The sequence below is a fragment of the Miscanthus floridulus genome, chromosome 19 (genome assembly GCF_019320115.1).
Source record: "Miscanthus floridulus cultivar M001 chromosome 19, ASM1932011v1, whole genome shotgun sequence".
Classification (NCBI taxonomy): domain Eukaryota; kingdom Viridiplantae; phylum Streptophyta; class Magnoliopsida; order Poales; family Poaceae; genus Miscanthus; species Miscanthus floridulus.
Window position 1 is genome coordinate 46462126 of NC_089598.1, and position 17354 is coordinate 46479479.

The window sequence follows — 17354 nt, forward strand, 5'->3', positions numbered from 1 at the left end:
TCTACATGACCCACTCTTTCCCCCGAACCGATCTCAGCTATCAGAAAGAAAAAAGGTGCACCGGAGACACCTCCACGCCGGGCATGGCGGCCTAGGCACGACGGTGTACGGCGTAGCCATGGTGACGTTGCAGTAGGGACTAAAGCGAAATGATCTTCATGTTCAGGTGGTCACCGTGATCATGTAGGTAGACTCGGTGAAGACGGAGATGTACTGGATCGATGGGACCATGGTGAGACCGATGATGGCGGAGCTCCGGCCGGCTCCGAAGAAGACGAAGTCGCGCGGTGGCACTGACCGGCTAGAGACGAGGCGAGCAGGTCGGGAATGAGCGGCAGGGCGAGGTGGAGCTTCTGGCCAACGCAATTGGCCCTAGGTACTACGGCGAGGACGAATTGCACGAGCGCGGGAAGGACACCGGCGGCGAGCAGTCGACGGGAAACTGCGAAATGACGACGGCGTGCTCCTATTTATAGAAAGAAGGAAGGCGTGCGGTGTCGACAGCACACGGGCGAACTCGCCACGGGGGCATCGGCGTGTCACCACGCGTGAAAGCGGTGAAATCCGATCGGTGGCGACATCCGCGTGGCGCCGGCGGCAAGCAGAGAGGTGGATTTTGATTTTTTGAAATATTTACAGAACTTCCACTGAGTCCATTTTTCAAATTACTCTCAAATTTTCTAAAGAAGTTGAAAATCTCCAAAAATGAAAGTTGTTCAATTTTTCAAACTCTACAACTTTGCTTCTAGGAACATTTTCAAATTCTACTTCCATTTTGAAATTTGAATTTGGGGTGCATTTGAGCATTTGAATCATTTCAAAATTACTCCAAATTTTATATGTAAACTTGAAAAACTTTGAATACCAAAGTTGGTCTACATAAAATAATCTCCGACTTTGCTTTTTGCCTCAACCCCAAATTCCACATGGATTTTGAATTAGTCAAAAGGGGCAAAAAGGACTTTTGTGATTTGAATTTGAATTCAAATTTGATTTGTCTTCCTTTTACTTAAATTTTGATTTTTGACCAGTAACATGGCCCATTAGGGTTATTTCAGTCAAAAGACACATGACCTCACATGATCACATGAATTTTGACCATTGTAGCCATGATCTTTATTTAGGGTTTTGAATCACACAACATGAAATAACAACATTATGAAATAAACCTTATTTAGTGAATGCATTCAAAATTTTCTACTTTATGAATGCTTTGAAATGCATATGATGACATGTCAATTTTTAGTGCTAGGTCAAAACACTAGAGGTGTTACAACCCTTCCCCCTTAAAGAAATCTCGTCCCGAGATTTAAAACTCAAGGCTAAGTAATGGAAAAGGAAATGTGTCAAGCTAACACATCATAACTTTATTCAAAAGGCTAGTGAGGGGGTTTTCCATTCGGTTGACAAACAAGACAAGTTACAATATAGACAAGATATTGCAACTAGATAGAAGCGAAGAAGTTAGGAAAGTTCTCTTCTAAGTAATCCTCGGACTCCCAAGTAGCTTCATCTTCAGTGTGTTGATTCCATTGTACTTTGTAGAACTTGATTGTACGTCTTCAAGTAACTCGATCTTTTTGATCTAAGACTCTAATGGCGTACTCGGCATAAGTCAAATCAGGTTCTAGTTCTACATCACCAAAGTTGATCTCTTGGTCAGGTGCTTGAAGACACTTCTTTAACTGAGATACATGAAAGATATCATGCACAGCTGACATGTGATCTAGTAGCTTGACGCGATAGGCGACTGGTCCACATCGTTGTTGGATTTGAAAAGGACCTACATAACGGGGTGCCAACTTTCCCCGAACCCCAAAACGATGAACTCCTTTCATTGGTGAGACCTTGAGGTAGACATAATCTCCCACTTTGAATTCTAGCGGTCGTCTCCTCTTATCAGCATAGCTTTTCTATCGGGATTGAGCTACCTTCATATTGGCTTGTATGAGTTTAACTTTCTCTTCAACTTCCTTGACCACATCCGGTCCAAAGAACCAACGCTCTCTAGCTTCTAACCAATTTAAAGGTGTCTGACATCTACGGCAATACAGTGCTTTGAATGGTGCCATTTTAATGCTCTCTTGATGGCTATTGTTATATGAGAATTCAGCTAAGGGAAGGCATTCATCCCATTTAGCACCAAAGGAAAGGACACAGGCTCTCAATATACCTTCAAGAATTTGATTTACCCTTTCAGTCTGTCCATCTGTTTGCGGATGATAAGCAGAACTACGGATAAGTTTAGTTCCCAAAGACTCATGTAGACTTTTCCAAAACTTGGATATGAACAATGACCCTCTGTCAGAGACAATGGTCTTAGGTGCTCCATGCAGGCTGAAGATTCTATCAAGATAAGGCTTGGCATACTGCTCCACTCGATATTTATCTCTGACTGGTAGGAAATGAGCTATCTTGGTTAGACGATCCACAATAACCCATATTGAATTGTAGCCTACAGATGTCCTAGGCAATCCCACAATGAAGTCCATACAAATATCTTCCCACTTCCAAGATGGAACTGGCAGCGAATGTAATGGACCTGCAGTCTTCATATGAACCAATTTGACTCTCTGACAAATATCACACTTGGCTACATATTGAGCTATTTCTATTTTCATTTTGGTCCACCAATATCTCTTTCTCAGGTCACGATACATTTTGTTGCTACTTGGATGAATGGAGTATCATGTAGAATGAGCTTCATCAAGAATCTGTTTTTGCAGCTCCAGATTTTTGGGTACTACCAATCTATCCTTGAACCATACGACATCTGATTCATCAATCTTGAAACATGTTGGTCTCCCAGATCTGACTTTATCCTTAATATGGGCTATGCCCTTACTTTTCTGTTGAGTAGCAATGATTTGATCTTTGATAGTGGACTCAACTACAATATTGGATAGGGAACCTTGTTCTATGATTTGTAAATCCAGATGCTCCATCTCTTGACACAATGTTCGCTGCATAGGTTCTACAATTAGGCCATGACAATGACTCTTGCGACTCAGGGCATCGGCAACCACATTAGCCTTGCCCGGATGATAGTGCACTTCTAAATCATAATCTTTAATAAGTTCCAACCATCTTCTTTGCCTCATATTCAATTCTGACTAGGTGAAGATGTATTTCAAACTTTTGTGATCCGAATAGATATGACATATATTGCCCAATAAATAATGTTGCCAAATCTTGAGTGAATGAACAACAGCAGCTAATTCAAGATCATGGGTGGGATAATGTTCTTCATGCTTCTTGAGTTGTCTGGAAGCGTATGCTATGACTCTGCCTTCTTGCATCAGAACACAGCCAATACCAATTCCAGATGCATCACAATAGATATCAAATGGCTTCTCGATATCAGGTTGTGCTAATACTGGTGCAGTTGTCAACAACTTCTTCAATGTCTGAAAGGCCTCTTCACATTCTTTTGACCATACAAACCTAGTTTGATTTTTCAGCAACCCAGTAATTGGTTTCGTAATTCTAGAGAAGTCAGGGATAAACCAACGGTAATACCCTGCCAACCCTAGGAAACTATGAACTTGATGAACAGTTGTAGGTGCTTTCCAATTAAGGACTTCTTCTACCTTGCTCGGATCAACAGCTATACCTTCAGCAGATAGTACATGACCCAAAAATTGTACTTCCTCCAACCAAAATGCACATTTGCTGAATTTGGCATATAATTGGTGATCTCTAAATCTTTGTAGAACAATACGGAGATGTTCCGCATGTTCCTCTTTGCTCTTAGAGTAGATAAGAATGTCATCAATAAACACCACAACAAACTTATCCAACTCAGGCATGAAAACTAAGTTCATTAGTTACATGAAATGAGCCGGGGCATTGGTCAGCCCAAAAGATATGACTAGATACTCATATAGACTATATCGGGTAGTAAACGCTGTCTTCGGCACATCTTCTCGTCTGATCTTAATCTGGTGATAGCCTGATCTCAAGTCTATCTTCGAGAACACCTTAGCTCCCGCAAGTTGTTCAAAAAGCAAATCAATTCGGGGTAAGGGGTATTTGTTCTTTATGGTGACTTCATTTAAAGGCCGATAGTCAACACATAACCTTAAGGTTTGGTCCTTCTTTTTCACGAAGATAGCAGGGCATCCCCAAGGTGATGAATTGGGTTGAATGAAACCCTTGTCTAACAACTCTTGTAGTTGCATTTTTAATTCTGCTAGTTCTTTAGGTGGCATCCTATATGCTCTTCTGGATACTGGTGTTGTTCCTGGTTTCAGATCAATTCTGAACTCTATGTCTCGGTCTGGTGGCAGACCAGGCAGATCATCGGGAAAGACCTCCGTAAACTCACATACCACTGAAATTTTCTCGGCTTCTTCAACAATAGCTGCACAGACTGTTTCCACTGTACTCTTAGGAAAAGGAAGTTAGATGAGAAGTTGGGTTTTGCTGTCAGGTGCATTTACCCTTATGGTTCTACGCAAGACATCTATGATAGCCCCGTGTTGGGTTAACCAGTTCATACCAAGGATCACATCTATATCTTGATCCTTTAATATCAGCATATTGGTAGGGAACTCATAACCTCCCAAATCAATAGGTACATGCTGAACTACCTCCCTTGTACAGATTCATCCCCTGGGCGACTATATATGATAGGGCTCTTTTGTTTCCCCAATAGCTATCACATGCTTCACAACAAATATACGATTAATGAATGTATGGGATGCACCAGAATCAAATAAGGTAATAGTAGGATGCTTAGCAATGGAAAACATACCCATCATTACTGGTTCTCCTTCTAGAATAGATTCCACTTGAGTATAGAAGACCCTTCCAGTTTTCTTCTCAGCTTGACCCTTCTGATTGTTCTGAGCATTGCCCTTGTACTGATTCTGAGCTTGAGTAATAGGGGCTTTGGGTGCATCAGGATTGTTCTTCCTAGGATATGGACATTCTCGGGAAAAGTGTCCGGGTTTACCACAATTATAGCATGGAAAATTATGATTCTGGGAAGTAGCATTGCGGTTTGCATTATTTGTATTATTTTGCTACTACGGTGCTTGATGAGTATAAGGCGTATTGGTTGCAGGGCGAATGAAGATTTGCTGCCTGCTTTGACCTTGTTATGGGCAGAATGGCGTACAGCCATGATTCTGAGGATGGTATACTATCTTCTGACGCTTTCCACTCGACGATCCGGAAGCAAATATTTTTTTCTTTTTCGCCTCCTTGTGTTGGCGGTAATTCTCCGCTGAAGCGATAGCAATGTTGATTGTCTCATGATAAGATGCATTACCATAAGTTGCCATCATGGTCTGAAGTTTAGTGTTTAGGCCTCTAAGAAAATGATTCTTTTTCTTCCTGTTAGTATTCACATACTCAATAGCATACTGCGACAGGTGGTTGAAACGCCCAACATAATGCATCACCAGGTGCTCCCCTTGCTTAAGAGCCAAGAACTCTTCTAACTTCATGGTCATTACACCATCTGGAATATAGTGTGCCCTGAAGGCATCCTTGAACTCCCTCCAGTTGATTTGGTGACCAGCGGGCTATACTACTACCAAATTTGCCCACTAGGCACCAGCAGCTCCTCGGAGTTGCTGTGCCGCAAACCTAGGTTTCTGAACCTCGGTACAGTAAATCAGCTCAAACTTTTGCTCTATTGTCCTAAGCCAATCATCTGCTTCTAAAGGTTCTTCTGCCTTAGAGAACATCGGTGGACATGTGTCCATAAAATCAACATAGGTTGACTCATCATTTCCATTATTACGACGACCACGATTAGGGTATGGTGCCTGCTGGTTCTGCGCCAATTCCCTTAATAGCCTAGCATTCTCTGTCATTGCGTTGATGAGTGCGGCTATGGCATCTGCCATAGTCAAAGGCATTGGTGGAGGATTTGGGCACTCATCATCGTCATGGGAGCCACTAGCACCAGTTCGGGTGATAGGACGAGGCATCTGTTAGAGAAACACGTTTACTTACATTATTCTTTATTAAAAGCATTTAAAAAGGGTTTCATGCTACAAAGGGTCCTTATTTATATTACATGTCTTGTATCCCACAAGACAACCCTGGTTTTCTAGGAAAGCAGTGAAGGAACTATTACTACTCCGAGCTCTTAGTCTTCGACATCCGTGCCCATATCAGACGAAACCTCATCTTCATCTGAGAAGTACACTAACTCCTCAGGATCCTCCTCTTCTTCATTCTTGACTTCTCCTAGATCTATAATCATTTCTTCATCTGTAACTTCACCATCCCCATGAGGAGGATGAAGTTGAGCGTACAATAGGTGGACATTCTCATGAAGAATGGCATTGTCCATCTCCAGGTCTTCTACGTAGAACTCCAACTCATGGACGCGTTCATTGGCCGCATCCTCTCGTGTCCAGGCTTCATTCCGCAGCTCCATGGTCATGGTGATACCCCTTTGCATTTCTGCCAGCTCTTCTTGATCTTTGGCATGAGCTCGACGAAGAGTGTTGAGCTCCTTGTTAAGGTTCTTGATGTTGGCGAGGTTGCTTGAAGATCCTTCATCTCCTAGTGTCTTGGCACTTCCTTCACCAATCTCATTATTACGCGGTGCCAACTGGTGACGAGGAACTCCATGAGGTCCGGTGGACTTGCGTGTGGTTTTCTTGGTCTTTGCCATAGCCTGTAGAATTTAGGGTAGGACTATAAGAATAGCTTGAGGATAAAGGAGGTTAGCAAGAATGGGATTGACATTACTTACCCAACCACTATTAAGGGGAATTATTATGCAAGGTGCTCAAGCATGATGCATGAATTGATCTTACGAATCTAAGTACAAAAGATTTATATAATCATAAGTACTAGATTTTTAATACATAGGACAAACCTAATCATGTTATCCGCAACAAACTTTCAATTAAGACAGGATTGAGGCTAGATCAAAGGTAAGAAGAAAGAAATTTGAACTTTAAAATATCAAGTTTACTTTCTTTGATTCAAATCATTTTGAAGGTTTTCCAAAGTAACCTACAATGATCTTAGATGAGAATTGCTCTGATACCAGCTGTGGCAGAACCTCCTAAGAAATCGGGCCCATGTGCACCTATCGTTGTCTTAACAGACCTCGGATAGCGTTCACGAGTTCCCAACAACTCAACAGATCTGTCGGGTGTCCTCGGGAAACCCAAATCATCCACGATTCTCTTTTCAAACAGGATTCCAATCATAGACATTGAAGATTACAACAGTTTATTCAAATATATACATCAGAGTAAAAGATAGCGGAAGTCTTAAGATAACATAGTTTACAAACCAGTTGTTTTCAAACTTACAATACCATAAGTGTCATACAACCATAGTAGCGGGATAATATTACATTAACATTATTTATCATATAAACTAGTGCCTTGTCCAAAGGCCATTCATCACTCCTCATCGTCATTGACTTCAAACACAGACATGCAGCAGGGACCAAAATAAGCCTGCGCATACGACTCACCTGCAACAAGGGTTAACAAACCCTGAGTACAAAAGTACTCAACAAGACTAACCCGACATAAAGGGTGTAAGACTTTTTGATATGCAGGGGTTGGGGCAAGGTAAGGATGTAGCAAGATTCAAAGTTCTTTGCCAAAGCTTACTATTCTTATCCTATTTTCAAGTTTTATCCATTAGTTCATTATCTCAACTAAATGTACATTTCCCATATTCCAATCCTTCTCATTCCATTCTTTTCTCATATTTTAGTAATTCACTAGTCCTGCATTGCTTCTATAATAAATCGAGTCTCCATATCCGCGGAGCACCGGCAATTCGAATTGATTCAAGTCCCAGCTGGGGATTCCTTATCACACGACATATGTAGAACTTAATCTTGCATATATCAACCTCGCTACCGGATCCTCCTATACTAAGCCGTCTCCACGCCACCCGAGAGCACAGCACACCTCAAATCTGGCCACATTCTAGCCACGAGGGTACGCGCTACTCCCGCCATCTCTCCACTCCCAGTGCGTGGGCATTCGTCTTAGTATCGGATTAGCCGAAGTAGGCTTACCGGAGTATGTGACTAGTACTACAAAGTGTCTCGTTGAGAAGATCCACAATGAGTGGCCTTTAAGTGACATAGCCGGCAACATTACTCAATATTCAAGATAAGTCACCCGACTAGTCTCTAGTTCATTCTACCTTCTTTCTTTCTTTGGCCAGTATGCCATCTTTGATTGTATCGAAACTTTTACTTTGAAAGCCTATCATAAAGCATACTAAGCATTCTATGCCTTTGTAAATGAAAACATCTTCAAGGATGGTAAATAATTATCAAGGTAGGCAATGCATCAAATAGGTAACATTTGAATTAATCAACTTAATGCAATAAGTAACATAGGTGATAAACTTTTTAAAGTAACAAGGTAATGGTTTAATGCATAAACCGGGGCTTGCCTTCGTTGACGATCTCAGGTTCCGGATCAGTACCACAGTTATCGAATCCTGTGACAACCGGGGACTCTTCCAGAACTTGCTCAACTAGAATCGTTTCACTCTTGGATTCTACACAAATTGATAATATATGTTTTAACATGATGATAATGTAAACATGATGCTTTCACGGTACGTGAAATGTAAAAACTCCCCGAATACGATATTCCTTCACGGTACAGTTGCAAGCCAACAAAACCAACTTGCAATCCTACCGTCAAGAACCACACATGTGACTTGACCAAAAGAATCTTGAAACTCTACTAGTCACAAAATATGACCAAAACAAGATTCAACACTAATCAAACACTTAGGGTTTGCTTTTATTTATTATTGAATTAATCTAGAAATAAGCCCAAAAATGAACTTGTTCCAAATGACCTAAAAATTTTATGTAAGCTTCCTCACGACAAATTAGTGTACCAAAACAAATTTCATAATTTTTGGAACTATACAGTGACCTACAAAAATCATGGAAATTGTATTTATTAATTAATGGACTAAATATTTGAACATTAAAAATTTATTCAAATTTCAAGTTTCAAATTTTTAAACCATACTATAGCATGTACAGAAGCTACACAAAAATTTTCAGAACTTTTGGAGCTATGATTATTTTTCTACAAATTTCCAAAGATTCAGCACTATTCACAATTTCAGAAAATACAAAAAAAGTGCACTATTCTTCTTCCTCTCTCGCACTGACAGCCAGGCCCCGCTTGTCACTGACCCAAAGAGGACGCACGGCGGCGCTGTCTGCTCCGATCGGCAAAACGCGCCGGCGGTGAAGCTCTAGCGAAGCAGACGGCATCTACATGACCTACTCTTTTCCCCCAAACCGATCTCAGCTATCAGAAAGGAAAAAGGTGCACCAGAGACACCTCCACGCCGGGCATGGCGGCCTGGGCACGATGGTGTACGGCGTAGCCACGGCGACGTTGCAGTAGGGACTAAAGCGAAACGATCTTCACATTCAGGAGCTCACCGTGATCACGTAGGTAGACTCGGTGAAGACGGAGATGTACTGGATCGACGGGACCACAGTGAGACCGATGATGGCGGAGCTCCGGCCGGCTCCGAAGAAGACGAAGTCGCACGGTGGCGCTGACCGGCTAAAGACGAGGCGAGCAGGTCGGGAATGAGCGGCAGGGCGAGGCGGAGCTTCTGGCCAACGCAATTGGCCCTAGGTACTACGGCGAGGACGAATTGCACGAGCGTGGGCAGGACATCGGCGGCGAGCAGTCGACGGGAAACTGCGAAATGATGACGGCGTGCTCCTATTTATAGAAAGAAGGAAGGCGTGCGGTGTCGACAGCACACGGGCGAACTCGCCACGGGGGCATCGGCGTGTCACCGCGCGTGAAAGCGGCGAAATCCGATCGGCGGCGACATCCGCGTGGCGCCGGCAGCAAGCAAAGAGGTGGATTTTGATTTTTTGAAATATTTACAGAACTGCCACTGAGTCCATTTTTCAAATTACTCTCAAATTTTCTAAAGAAGTTGAAAATCTCCAAAAATGAAAGTTGTTCAATTTTTTAAACTCTACAACTTTGCTTCTAGGAACATTTTCAAATTCTGCCTCCATTTTGAAATTTGAATTTGGGGTGCATTTGAGCATTTGAATCATTTCAAAATTACTCCAAATTTTATATGTAAACTTGAAAAACTTTGAATACCAAAGTTGGTCTACATAAAATAATCTCCAACTTTGCTTTTTGCCTCAACCCCAAATTCCACATGGATTTTGAATTAGTCAAAAGGGGCAAAAAGGACTTTTGTGATTTGAATTTGAATTCAAATTTGATTTGTCTTCCTTTTACTTAAATTTTGATTTTTGACCAGTAACATGGCCCATTAGGGTTATTTGAGTCAACCTCACATGATCACATGAATTTTGACCATTGTAGCCATGATCTTTATTTAGGGTTTTGAATCACACCATGAAATAACAACATTATGAAATAAACCTTATTTAGTGAATACATTCAAAATTTTCTACTTTATGAATGCTTTGCAATGCATATGATGACATGTCAATTTTTAGTGCTAGGTCAAAACACCAGAGGTGTTACAACAGCTCTAACCAAGCGATCTAAGTCTTCCCAGAAAAGCCGCTTAGCACTCTCACATGGACTACTTGGGGGGCATACGCACTAATTATGTTTAAGACTACATCACTAATGACAAGTTTAACTAAGATAATTCTATCCCCTTGCCTTCTCACCTCCACCACACCATCCTTGAGTCTCTTATAAATCAAAACCCCTACTCCATTTTTATTTGAAGTTGTCCCTGTGTACCAGAGCTTGAAGCCGGTATTGTCCACCTCCTTCGCCTTCTACCCCTTTCATTTAATCTCTTGGACGCATAAGATATTTACACGCCTCATAACCGTTGTATCCACTAACTCTCTTAACTTACCTGTAAGGGACCCTACATTCCAGCTACCTAAACGGATCCTAGTTAGCTCGACTAGCTTCCTTATCCTTCGCATCCGCCGAGGTAGGTGTGAAGACCCTTGCTCATTTTACACCACACCCGGGAGCCGATGTGGCACACCACTAAGGATGCGACGACCCGATCCTTGCTCATTTGACACCGTGTCCAGATCGCGACACAGCGCGTCACGAGGGTGACGATCCGACCCTTGCTCATTTAACACCATACCCGGGTTCCGACATGGCGCGTCGCTAAGAGGGTTACGTCCCAACGGGATTCTTTTGGGTTTTATCTCTATTAAAGTGGCTAAGTTTTTACATTAGCTCGCCGCACCTAACATAACCCTCCTCCTTTACTAGGGCTTGGAAAAAATTCATAGCAGGAAAAAATATTTTGGCTTTTTGTTGAAGTTCAGTTAAACATGAAAAGACAAATAGAATGAAATGGAGCACAAAAGAAACTGGCAGAAATGAAACGGTTGTATATTCTTGAAGCCCATCCTACAAAGCAACGCAGACACTGCACCATAAAAGAAATATATTGTTTGATTGATTCATAGGTCCTTGTATGAAATATATTATTCTTTTGTCATAATTTGAAAATTCCTTCTTATCATTGGGTGTGAATGCAGAAAATCGTGACCTGAATCTTACAAAAAGAAGGGGAGCTCTTGTGCAGTCAACTACAAGAACTTCAATAGAAGATGAGTAGATAACACCTTACTTCATAGAATAACCAATATTTTTTTCTTTGATTGTTAATACTAAAGTTTCTATCAGTTTGAATTGGCCATGAGTAGGAGTTGGGGCGCCTTTATGTGACTGCAGATTCTCTATCGTCTCCCTTTACTTTATCTTCTTAACCTTTCCCTAATATCTAGTAGAGGTGTATCCAAAGACCATGACCTGTGCGTATAGCTCATCTCCAAACTGATCTTCAAATGCTACAGCCTTCAGAGACAACTGGAATTTGCTTTGCAAGCTTGAGCTCAACTCTATGGAGTCCAGAGAGCAGCCTAGCAGTGACCATCTGCCTGGAAACTCCGCCCTTGAGCAACAAACGCCACACCAAGGCCAAAGTGACAATAATCCAGATGCTGATGAAGCTGAGCTCCTATGGAAGCTAAGGAAGTACTTGATCCTGATGGCTATCCTAGCTGCAGCCATAACATATCAGGCAGGGCTGGCTCCGCCAGGTGGATTCTGGCAAGACAACCAGGATGGCCACACTGCAGGTGACATCGTGCTAAGAGTTAGCTACCCGAAGCGGTACCATATTTTCTTCTACTGCAACACAACAGCATTTGCGGCATCACTGATTGTCCTGATATTGCTCCTGGTTAGGGAGCTGAACCGCAATGCAGTTTGGCTTCGGGCACTACAATTCACTATGGTACTGTGCTTGCTTGGGCTCATGGGGGCCTATGCTGCCGGGAGCTGCAGGGAGGAGAGGACTTCAGTTTACATTTGGGTATTACTTGTTGGCATCTTCGCATATGTCACACTCCATGTCATATTCTTCCGGCATATGGCACCTAAATGGCTGCGGGATATGTTCATGGGTATCCAGAGACTCTGGAAGGATTTCCTGGGTAAAATTTTCAAGAACGCGCAGAGCAGGTCAGATGAGCAAGAGCCTTCTGACAAGATGGAGGAATTGGAGCGAAATCGCAGTTTCTTACTGGTTCTTGCCACATTAGCAGCATCAGTAACATATGTTGCAGGTCTAAGCCCACCAGGTGGCTTCTGGCCTGACAACAAGAAGCCTCAATATCTTGCTGGTGACCCAGTGCTGCTAGAGCACCATCCCCGCAGGTTCAAGGCATTCTTGGTCTGCAATGCAACATCTTTTGCTGGATCCCTTGTGATCATCATCATGCTCCTCAGTAATACAGCAGTGGATCATGTTGTCAAGTCAAATGCTCTGCGGTTGTGTGTGCTTGTGAGCCTATTTGGGCTTATGGGGGCTTATGGTGCTGGGAGCTGCAGGGAGGTCCGTACATCTCTCTATGTGTTCTGTCTTGTTGGCTGCAGTTTTGCTCTACCTCTTCCTCCAGTGGATCGAACCTTTTGTGACAAAGCCAGCTTGTGTAGAGAAGTCCATTGGATGGATGAGAGAAAAGAAGAATGAAATGCTCCAGAAACTGTGCTCTTTTGTTGAGAAGGGGAGTGGGATTCCAAACAATGACAGAGATCCTGCCCTGTCAAGGCCCACTGCAGAACATCCATCCAGCAAAAGCATGTCAAGCATTTCTGGTGATGCAAATGATGACCTACAGAAATTGCGCACATATCTCCTATTGCTTGGCATCCTTGCTGCCACTGTCACTTATCAAGCTGGGCTCAATCCACCTGGTGGCTTTTGGGCAGACAGTGTTGATGGGCATATTGCAGGGGACGCAATCTTGGAGGCTATGCATCCCAGGCGTTACAGGACATTCTTCTATTGCAATGCTACGGCATTTGTAGCATCTTTGGTCATCATAACCTTACTTCAGAGCAAGCTGATTACCATTGGTGCTATGAAGCGCCACATATTGCAAACAGCAATGATACTGGATCTCTTTGGTCTTATGGGGGCCTATGCTGCTGGAAGCAGCAGAAAGTTCTCGACATCTGTCTATGCGTTCATCTTAATGCTTCTTGTTTTCATCTATGTCATACTTCATGTTCTGCTATCTGTGGCTCTGAAGACACGACGGAATTGGATAATAAATCATTTCAGAAGAAATGATACAATTGATAGTGATGATGAAGAGACGAATTTGGAAAAGCAGCGTAAGTTTCTTATGTTGCTTGCAGTACTTGCAGCTTCTGCCACATATCAAGCTGGCATAAACCCACCTGGTGGCTTCTGGGCTGACAATAATGGTGGCCACCGAGCAGGTGACCCAGTATTCCTTGATGAGTTTCCGCTCCGCTACAAGGTTTTCTTCTATTTCAATGCCACTGCTTTCGTGGCATCCCTAGCTGTGATTATGTTGCTTGTTAGTAAAAGGTTATGTCACAAGGGCCTCCAATCCTATGCGCTGCATGCATGTGTCCTGGTTGATCTGATGAGCCTCATGGGTGCTTTTGCAGCTGGAAGCTGCAGGAAAGTGTTAACATCGGTGTATGTCATCCTTGTTGTTCTTGCTGTGTCTGTTTATGTCATGATTCAAGTCCTGGTTTTGACATTTGCCAAGGACAAGGTGAATGATTTCCTGGAAAGGATGTTCAGCATAGGGGCTTTTGACCGCCAACATACATCCATAAATCATGAGAGAAGTATCAGGATTAGGAAGAGAACTGAGCACAAATGGCGCAAAGATTTGATGCTCATTGGAACTCTTGCAGTTACTGTCACATACCAAGCTGCACTGCTCCCACCAGGTGGGATCTGGCCTGATGACCAGGAAGGCCATTTTGCTGGTGATCCAATTCTTCAATATACCCACCCAAGACGGTATAAGGTATTCTTTTATTGCAATGCCACGACATTCACGGCGTCGATAGTCATGGTCATCCTCTTGTTGAACAATACAATAAGCAAGTACAAGAGATCTCTCCTTGCCATGAAAACAGCAATGGTATTGGACTTGCTCGGTCTGCTCGGTGCATATGCTGCAGGCAGCTGCAGGAAGTTGAAGACATCTGCTTACATTTTGTTTCTTGTCATTGCTGTGTTCATCTACATCGTAATGCATGTATTGCTGTCATTTGACAAGGTGGCTTTATTGGTGAAAAGGAAGGGACAGAAGTGGATGCCGTTTCTGAAAAAACTGTGGGTTCTCATTGAAACTGAACCTTTGGACCATCTGTCATCTGCTGGGCAACCGGGAGAGGTGCCTCCACCTGTGTAGTCTTGATGTGGCATTTGTTGAAATGATATCAGATATTTACATCTTGAAAAGTTCTGATGCCTTAGAAACGATTTTTTTTTTTGAAAGGGAAACGACAAGTTATATACAAGTACAAAGGGGTGAAAATAAGAGAGAAAAACAGAAAAGAAAGACAGGACAAGACTATTGTAGTCGGACACCTGATTTCCAATGCAAAATCTCATGGTTCTAACGTTTGCAGAAATGTGACCTGTTGTATGGAGTACTGTTAAGCGGTTCTTTCTCAGTTCATAATTCGTAATATACATTTTAGAGTGCACTTTTCGCTTCCTCGGCCTAACTACTCTGTCGGTGCTCAGCATCATTCATCATTGGGTTACTGGAATCAATGGGGAAAAAAAATCATTGGTGAAGCCTTAGGCTCGAAGACTTGGCTAAAAAATAGCCTAGCCCTATTAGACCTCATTTGGATGAGCTTTAACTAAAAATTACCTAGCTATTCCATTCATTCCACTTCATTTGTCCTCTAATATAGCAGTATTCAAGCATTTGAAATTTGTCTTGAAATATAAGGGATTCGCGGAAAAAAAAGATACTCTCTCCATCCCTAAGGCGTTTTGACATTTCTGGATTCATAACTTTACTATGCATATATACATAACATATATAAAAGCTATGAGTCTAGAAATAACAAAACATCTTATAATTTGGAACGGAGATAGTAATATTTTACTTGGTTCAGTCCTTGCTATATTTTTATATAAAGGAACTGAGAGTTTATATTTTAATCATGAGGAATAGAATTGGATTATGATAAATTAGGAAGTTATAAGTGAGGAATACAGTCTATTGCATTCTTTCTTATTTTGTGTAAAAATGGCTAGAATGCACTATATTGGAAAGCAAACTATAAAGTGTTTTGGTAGTTTTTACTATACACTTTGATATACATTGTCCAGATACACGTAAAGACAATGTATCTAGAGAAGGCAAAATGTCTCGTAATTTGGAAGGGGATTAACAATTAGCAGCCCCGATTTGTTGATACTCTGACATGAAATATTTGTTTACATGTATGGAGGCACATGGTTGATTATTCGTACCCAACTGCTGCGCCCGCTCCAACTGCTGGGCATCGCGCTTCTCACGCTGAAAAGCCAGCCGCTCGATCTGTAGGGGCGTGTTTGATGGGGTGGCCTGACAGCCCAGCTGCTTCCCCTGGGTTGCAGTGCTCATGTTTGATGGCTTTGGTGAAAGCTCTAGTTTGGTTTTGGTGAATTGATGAAACCCTAAGTGCTAACCTAGTTTATCAAAGTGATTATGAGATAGTGGCACATTCCAAGTGGTGAAACAAATGAAGATTATAACATGATAATGGTGATGCCATGATGATGATCACATGTTTGCACTTGAAAAAGGATAAAGGAAAACAAAACGCTCAAGGCAAAGGTATAAGTGGTAGGAGCCATTTTATTTCGGTGATCAAGACACTTAGCGAGTGTGATCACATTTAGGTTCGATAGCCATACTATTAAGAGGGGTGAAACTCGTATTGAAATGCGGTTATCAAAGTGCCGTTAGATGCTCTAACTCATTGTATTTGCATTTAGGATCTGGTGGAGTGCTAACACCCTTGAAAATGTTTGTGAAAATATGCTAACACATGTGCACAAGGTGATACACTTGGTGGTTGGCACATTTGAGCAAGGGTGAAGAAGATAGAGTTGAAAAGAAGTTAGTCACGCTGGTCACAGAGTGACCGGACGCGTCCGGTGTGAATCAGTGAAGTCGGTGTTCAACGTAACAGTTGATCGGACGCTGGGAGCGTTCGGTCGGCCCAGAGCGGCTCTAGGAACTCTATGGACTCGACCAGACGCTGTGGCTTAGTGTTCGGTCGTTTCTAACTCAGCGTCCGATCAGCCCTAGGTGCTCTATGGAGTCGACCGGATGCTGCGGCTCAGCGTCCGGTCATTTTCAAACAGGGCGTCCGGTCGCATGGAAACTCGTGGCAGCAATGGCTATTTTATTTAAAATGGGACACGTGGCGGTCAGGCAGCGACCAGACGCGTCCGGTCGCCACAGCGGACGCGTCTGGTATACACGACCGGTGTGTCCGGTGCACACGACCTACGCGTCCGGTCAATGCGCAGTCAACCCAATAATTGAGCCAATAGCTCTATTGTTTGGGGTGTCTATAAATACTGTTTGGCTGGCTCTAGCTCACTCTCTTGGCCATTTGCATTGACATAGCAACCTTGTGAGCTTAGCCAAAGCCCTCCCACTCATCTCCATCATTGATCCATCATCTTTGTGAGATTGGGACAGAATCCAAGTGCATTGCTTGAGTGATTGCATCTAGATGCACTTGGTATTTGTGTTTCGCTGTAGGATTCACTTGTTTCTCTCGGTGGTTGCCGCCACCTAGATGGCTTGGAGCAGTGAGGATCGTCGAATGGAGGTTGGTGATTGTCTCCAGCTCCAATCATAGTGATTGTGAGGGGTTTTGTGCCTTCCCCGGCGGAGAGCCAAAAGGTAACTCTAGTGGATTGCTTGTGTCATTGAGTTATCTCACTTGTGGGTAGGTTCTTGAAGTGTCCAATTGTGTGAACGAGGTTCGTACAACACCTCTTAGCCGCCGAACAAAAAAGTGTTGGTCGAC

The 17354-nt window shown here is 42.7% G+C and overlaps 1 pseudogene; it reads left to right on the top strand.

Annotated features, from left to right (window-relative positions):
* Window positions 1-11871: 11871 nt before the first annotated feature.
* On the top strand, window positions 11872-14716 carry LOC136525978 (uncharacterized; annotated as a pseudogene).
* Window positions 14717-17354: the final 2638 nt, after the last annotated feature.